This window comes from Panthera onca, chromosome D1, assembly GCF_046562875.1.
Source record: "Panthera onca isolate mPanOnc1 chromosome D1, mPanOnc1 haplotype 2, whole genome shotgun sequence".
In the NCBI taxonomy this organism is placed as follows: Eukaryota; Metazoa; Chordata; class Mammalia; order Carnivora; family Felidae; genus Panthera; species Panthera onca.
The window spans coordinates 78,442,170-78,450,230 of record NC_138348.1 but is presented as its reverse complement, the minus strand read 5'-3'; positions in this window follow the sequence as shown (position 1 = coordinate 78,450,230).

The following is an 8,061-nucleotide window of genomic DNA, read 5'->3' as shown; positions in this document are numbered from 1 at the left end:
GTCTATTAGGATTGTGAGTGGCATTTACCTTTTGTTTATTTTATTTGTATATTTGAGGACATAAGCAGCAGTTATTTTAGAAATAGCCCAACCATTTTTTGATATTATAAATATGCTATTTATTTTATTTTCACTGGATATATTTGTGTTTTTAATTTTTTTAATGTGTGTGTTTTTGTTTTTGTTTTTGTTTCTTTTCCTGAGAGAGCGATAGAGAGAACACTAGCAGGGGAGATGCAGAAAGAGGGAGACATACAGAATCTGAAGCAGGCTTCAGGCTCTGAGCTGAGCTGTCAGCACAGATCTCTATGTGGGGCTTGAGCTCATGAACTGTGAGATAGTGACCTGATAATCAGTCTCTAATTATCAAATAGCATTTGGTAAACTAATATTATTTTCTAATATTGAATATTTTCAGTATTCTATACTTTATATACATAGCCAGGCACCAGTCACTATATAGCTTCATTTTGAAATGATAGCTTATACACACCCTATACACATACTGATTTTATTCTAATGTAATATTCTACATTTGTTTCTAATTTAAAAAAAATCATAGAGGTGTGAGTCCTGCAAATTAACAAAACTACCTTGAAATTTATTTTATACAAGAAAGATGTTCTTAATTCACACAAATAGTGGTTCCATAATATGAAATGAGAAAAATATTTTATACTTGTGCTAGAGTTGAAGAAAATAGATAACCAGAATATACAGGGACTGGTTGGACTGAAAATTTTAATCATAGAATCACAAAATGTTCCATCAGGAATGGACTTTAGAGAGCATTCCAATTCTTGTGTTTCACAAATGAAGTAATTAAGGTTCAGAAAAGAGCGTTGTTTAATAACATATAGCTAGTCCTCATTTATCTCTCTCTTTTTCTTCTTTTTCTTTTAATTTTCTCCCAGTTTCTGCTCACAATCTCTTTTGTACTGGGGTCATGGCCAATATTTATGAAATAATAATAGGCCCTGGTACTCTCTAGCCTTCTTCTTTTATTTTTTTTTCTATAGATTTTATCACTATTTGATTTATTTATTTATTTAGTTAGTTAGTTTATTATTTTGCCCGTTTAGAATATAGTTCCAAGAAGACAGGGCTAAATCTAATTTTACACTCTCATTTCTAAGGTTGCCAGATAAAGTACCGAACACTTAGTTAAACTTTAATTTCAGATGGCACCAAATAATTTTTAATCCAAATATGTACCTGATATTGTATACTTCTACTAACAAATGATTTGTGGTTATCTGAAACACAAATTCAACTGAGCATCTGTTTGCTAAATATGGCAACCTCAACTATAGTTCCAGGGCTGAGACAGTAACTGACATAAAGCAAGTGCTAAGTACTTACTTTGTTGAGTGAATAAAAATAATAAATTATGATGCAGTCAGATAAGGTGCACTGTCCTCCTCCTGTCTCAGGATAAGGATGCAAGAAATTCTCATGAGAAGCTAGCCTGGCTCATATAACCTTGAAGGTACCTTGGCGAAAAGGTTTGTATACTATGGTAAGAAGTAATAGAAGTTTATGGCTGGGCCACTAAGGAATGGTTGAGAGGCTATCACAGCAATGTACTTGCCGGAGAGCATCAGTCAACACAGAAACCTTAAAAGTCACATGGTTTCCCATGAAAGAGCAAGAATTTGAAAGTGGGCTGTGGCAGTGGGCAGTTAGGGCTGAATTATAACAATATCACTCATTTAAACATTGTCTTTATTTATCTACCATTTTTGACCCTATGTCTTATCTAGAGGTTAGGAAGCAAAACAGGGCAAGTATCAAGGAGACTTAAAGAACAGATCACATCTTTCTATCCATGTTACAAGTTCCTGAACTGTAAGTCAAAGTAGAGCTAAAAGGACAAAAAAAAATACTTTTAACTGAACATAAAACTGAAATTGTAAATAAAATTGTACTTGTGCATGTGAAATTTCATCATATTTTTTAATATGATATATTGTTGTCATATAACAATATTATTAAATGAGACTATTATTAGAGACTATTATCATATCTGAGTGACTGAAAACATGAAAACTTGTAAAATTTTATTATATGGATAAATAAATGACAATATGGTTGTAGAAAAAAATAAAGCCATTTCTTTTGTTTAATTGAACCAGTATATTCAATATTAGTTAATAACTTTGGTAATCATGTGAAAAACCAAGAGGAAAGTAAAAGCCATATGAAGATTGAAAAATACATGGTAAAGAACTTGAAATGAACATATCTGTCCAAGGAATTTAACTATAATTCACATATTACATATCCTAACTAGAGTAAAACATGCACAAAACACCACATTAGCATTTAAGAAGTCTAAATATAATTATAACACAGATTAACTGCTCTCGCAGAGCAGTTAAATGTCAGAAAAGTGTAATTATAATTTAAGGAAACAACAGATGAGGTGTCACAAAGATGTGCATGGTTACTTGCTGGATGACTTGCACAACAATGAGCAGTTTTGAAGAAGGAAATAAAAGTTAGGCTATGGTGGATATTCTTATATATATTCTTAGATACATTATGAGAATGTGATATTTTACTTTTAAAGAAATTTTATTTTTTTTTAACGTTTATTCATTATTGAGAGACACAGAGAGAGCATGAGCATGGAGGGGCAGAGAGAGGAGGAGACACAGAATCTGAAGCAGGCTCCAGGCTCTGAGCTATCAGCACAGAGCCTGACACAGGGCTCGAACTGACAAACTGTGAGATCATGACCTGAGCTGAAGTCGGAGGCTTAACCGACTGAGTCACCCAGGCACCCCAAGAATGTGCTATTTTAAATGTGTAATTAGTAATAAAAATGATTCTAATGGAAGACATAAAGGGGGATCACATATCAAGTGTGGGGAATAAGCTTAGGCATTCCCTGGGCTTGCACCAGTGGGTTAACAAGGTATAAAGAATTAGAACGCCATAGGATGCTCACACCCAACTTTGGGTAAACAAGATTAGGTAAATAAGTATAGAGAGGGTGGGGCAGAGGTCCCAGTATAGAGAGGGTGGGGCAAAGCCCCAGTGTAGAGAGGGAGGGACAAAGGCCCCAATATAGAACAAGGTATATGAGGTAAACAAGATTAGGTATTCAGGGTAGAAATGACCCCCAACTTAGTATAATAGCAGAAAGCTGCTTTCCCAGGAAGGAAGGACCAAATTAGGTAAACAGTTAAATAGGGCTATAGATCCCTGCCAGATGAGGTCACCCAGAGGGGAGCTAATTAACAAAAGAAAGGTGCCTTGTGGACTCTATGTGTCTTATCCCCTAGGCTAGCTAAGATAAACAGACATGGTGCCTCATGTCTGCCATTAGCAACCATCTGCCTGGTGCCAGGATTTTGTTTTACATTGACCTAAACTCCTAACACCATATATCTTTAAAACTTCCTTTCCCTCACGCCCATGAATTAATGTTCACAGATTCATTGTCTATTTGTGCATGTCCATCACGCTTGTAAGCCTTCTGATCCTAATAAATACAGAGCAAGGACCCATAATCCAGGCTCTTGTCTTCTCCCAGACATTAGCCATGTCTCGCATTTTAATCCTGCATACCGCTTTCTGCTAGACAAGAAAGAACTCTAGACCCAGAGTCTACGACAATCAAGAACTCAACACGAGTAAAAGGATAGGGTGAAAAATGTCATTAAAGTAGTGAGATCATGCCTGTACCAGTAGACCAATAATTAATGTAAGAAGTTATTGCACTTCAAATAAACAAACAAAACTAAGTGTTGAGTAAATTTTGAAAAGAAAAATACATTTTACCCATAGCAAACATCAGATTCCATGGGGGAAAACTGAGAGCTTTTCCCCTAAGGACAGGACAAGACTCCTCTCTCACCACTTTATTCAGTATAGTACTGGAAGTCCTAGCCACAGCAATCAGAAAATAAAAAGAAATAAGAGGCATCCAAACTGGTAAAAAAGAAGTAAAATTTTCACTATTTGCAGATGATATTATACTGTACATACAAAATCCTAAAGATTCCACCAAAAGATAAATTAATTCAGTAAATGGCAAGATATGAAACTAATGTACAGGAATCCTTTGCATATCTATACAGTAATACTGAAGCAGCAGAAAGAGAAACTAACTATCCTATCTACAATTACACAAAAAATAACAAGATACTTAGGAATATACCTAAATAAAGAGGTGAAAGACCCATACTCTGAAAACAATAAAACACTGATAAAAAAGAAATTGAAGATAACACAAAGAAATGTAAAGACATTCCATGCTTATGGGTTGGAAGAACAAATATTGTTAAAATGTCTGTACTACCCAAAGCAGTCTACACTTTAATGTAATCTTTATCAAAATACCAACAGCATTTTTCACAGAACAAGAAAAAAAATCCTAAAATATATATGGAACCACAATGACCTTGAATTTTGTCAAAGAGATTTCAAAAAAGAAAAGCAAAGCCAGAGGCATCACAATTCCAGACTTCAAGTTATATTATAAAGCTACAGTAATCAAAACAGTATGATAACGCCCCCAAAATAGACACACAGTTCAACAGAGCAGAATAGAAAACCCAGAAATGAACTCACAATTATATGATCAATTAACCTTTGACAAAGCAGGAAACAATATCCAATTGGAAAAAGGCAGTCTCTTCAGCAAATGGTGTTAAGAAAACTGGACAGCAACATGCAAAAGAATGAAATTGAACCACCCTCTCATGCCACACACAGTAATAAATTCAAAATGGATTAAAGGCCTAACTGTGAGACATGAAACCATTAAAATGCTAGAAAAGAACACAAGCAGTAACCTCTTTGACATTGGCCATAGCAATATTTTTCTAGATATATCCTCGGGGGTAAGGGAAACAACAGCAAAATAAACTATTGGGAATACATCAAAATAAAAAAAACTTCTGCATAACTAAGGAAACAATTAAGAAAACTAAAACTAAAAAGAAACCTAGTGAATGGGAGAAGATATTTGCAAAGGGCATCTCTAATAAAAATTATCAGCATTCAAAATATACAAAAAATTTATACAACTCAACATCCTAAAAACAAATAATTCAATTAAAAATGGGCAGAGTTCAGGTGTCTGGGTGGCTCAGTTGGTTAAGCATCCAACTTCGACTCAGGTCATGATCTCATGGCTTGTGGGCTCGAGCCCCACATCAGACTCTGCTGACAGCTCAGAGCCTGGAGGCTGCTTCAGATTCTGTGTCCCTCTCTCTCTCTCTGCCCCTCCCCCACTCATGCTTTGTCTCTCTCTCTCACAAAAATAAATAAACATTAAAAAAATTTTTAATTAAAAAAAAAAGGACAGAAGTCATGAAATACATTCCCCTAAGAATACAGACAGATGGCCAATAAACACCCGAAAAGATATTCAACATCACTCATCATCAGGGAAATACAAATGAAAACGCAAAGAGGTATCACTTCACACATGTCAGAATGGCTAAAATCAAAAACATGTAAAAAAAAACAAAACAGTGTTGACAAAGATCTGGAGAAAAGGGACCCTTGTGCATCATTTGTGAGAATGCAAATTGGTACAGCCTGTCTGGAAAACAGTATGGAATTTCCTCAGAAATGGAAAAGTAGAACTACCCTGTGATCCAGTTATCACACTATTGGGTCTTTATCCCAAAATTCAGAAACACTAATTCAAAGGAGTACATGCACCCTTTTATTTATAGCAGTAGTATTTACAATTGACAAATTATGGAAGCAGCCCAAGTGCCGATTGATTGATGAATGGATAAAGATGTGATATACATATATATATATATATATATACATATATATATATATATGTATATCATTCAGTCATAAAAAGAATGAAATCTTGTCATTTGCAATGAAAGGGATAGAGCTAGAGAGTATAATATTAGGTGAAATAAGTTAGCCAGAGAAAGACAAATACAATATGATTTTACTCACCATATGGAATTTAGGAAATAAACAAGTAAAAAAAAAAGAGAGAGAAAGAGACAGAGAGAGAGAAACCAAGAAACAGACTTTTGACTATAGAGAACTGATTGTTACCAGAGGAGAGGTGAGTGGGGGGATGGGTGAGATTAAGTGATGAAGATTAAGGAGTTCACTTGTGATGAGCATGAGATGATGTATGAAATAGTTGGCTCACTTTATTGTATGCCTGAAACTAATATAACACTGTATGTAAAAAAAGGAATCCTTCCAATAAATAAATAAATAAATAAATAAATAAATAAAACCAATATCAAACACATCATTGAACCTTCAAGAAAATAGGGTAAATCAGCATAATCTAAAATTTTAGCCACCAAGAGTTTAAGTCAAAATGTGAAAGCAACTAGATGTCAAAAGTTATCCTGGGAGAAACAATGTGTGACTGGGAAAATAGAATTTGAGAGGCTGGCAGTAGTCTGAAATATTGGTTTTTGGGCTTTGAGCCTGCACGCAGTTCTGGAGCTAAATCTGAGATATCTGAAAAAAGGTGGGATTCCTGAAGGGACTACAGCTTCAGTGAAACAGTGAACTAGAAAGAAAAATGTCAGTCAGCTACATGAAATTGCAGGGCAAAGTAGCTTTACCACAGGTCGAGGAAGGGAACATTTAATAACAATAATCATAATAATATCTCCTCCGAAAATTTATAGTCATAAGGCTGCATTTATATGGATCTGAGAAATAAATTTGTAAAACCCATGCAGAAAGAAAATCTAAGATGAAAATTATGTAACAGAGGTTAGCATTTTCCCTTAAAAAAAGGAGGATTAAAAAAAACCTTTCACCAAATTTGTGGTGAAACGGTATAATATTTTACCTAAATTTATAATATTTACTTTAAAAAAGGCAAAGATACCCACTTTTTCAATAATGTATGGAAAGTCTTTGCTAGTCCAGAGTCCAGTAAATATGTTAATTTTATAAGACTTTATTTATACATACCTCTACCTATCATCTATCATCTATCCATCTATAATATATAGGGAGAGAAGGAGAGAGAAAAATCTACTATCTCATTATTACAGTTATTGAAAGAGTTTGGCAAGGTGGCTAAGTGAACGACTAATAATGAAAAAAATTGAATGTATTTTCACACAGCAGCAACAAACGTTAATACAGTTTAATTTTAGAAAAAAACACATATTCTTTTTATGTGTATGTGTGTATATATATGTATGTGTATATGGTATTTAGTAATGACTCTAGTAAAAGATGGACAAAACTTTACAGAGAAAAATTTAAGCTTTGTTGGAAGGCCACAAGTTGACCTATTCAAATGGAAAGATGTATTGTGATCATTGAAAGGAATCATAGCATTATAAAATTCTTCATTATCTCCACAGTATCCTATAGATTCAATGTTATTACTGAAAGCAATATTTAAATATTCTTTAGAAAACTAACAAGTTGATTTAAACTTTATACAGAGAGGTGCTTGAAGTGGCTCAGTTGGTTAAGCATCTGACTTCAGCTCAGGTCATGATCTCAGGGTTCATGGGTGTGAGTCCCACATCTGGCTTTGTGCTGACAGTGTGGAGCCTGCTTAGGATTCTCTCCCTCTCTCTCTCTGTGCCTCCTCCACCCATACTTTCTCTCTCTCAAAAATAAATAAACTTTTTTAAAAAATTAAAAAAGAAAACTTTAGACAGAAAAGCTAAAGGCCAAGAAAAATTTTAAGAATGATATCATGAGGAACTACAAAAGCCTCCAAAGATTTTCATAAGCTGATAGAAACTAGGTTAGAGACAAAGAGGCACTAAGAGAAATAACCCTACAGAAAAGAGAGAGATAGCAGAAACAGAACCAAGCATATATGACAACTTGATATCTCAAAAGGTGGCATTGGAGATATGTGGGGAAATGATGGTTATTAAATAGTACTGGGAAAATGGTTTCATATGGGAAAAGAATTAAATTGTTTTCTTACTTGACAACAGTCACAAACATTAATATCAGGTTTATTTTTACTGAAATTAACATATATGTAAAAAAAAAGCAAAAAATGTAGAGAAACATCTCTATGGCCTCCATGAGTTAAGAATGCATTAAGAAGACACAAAATGTACAGGG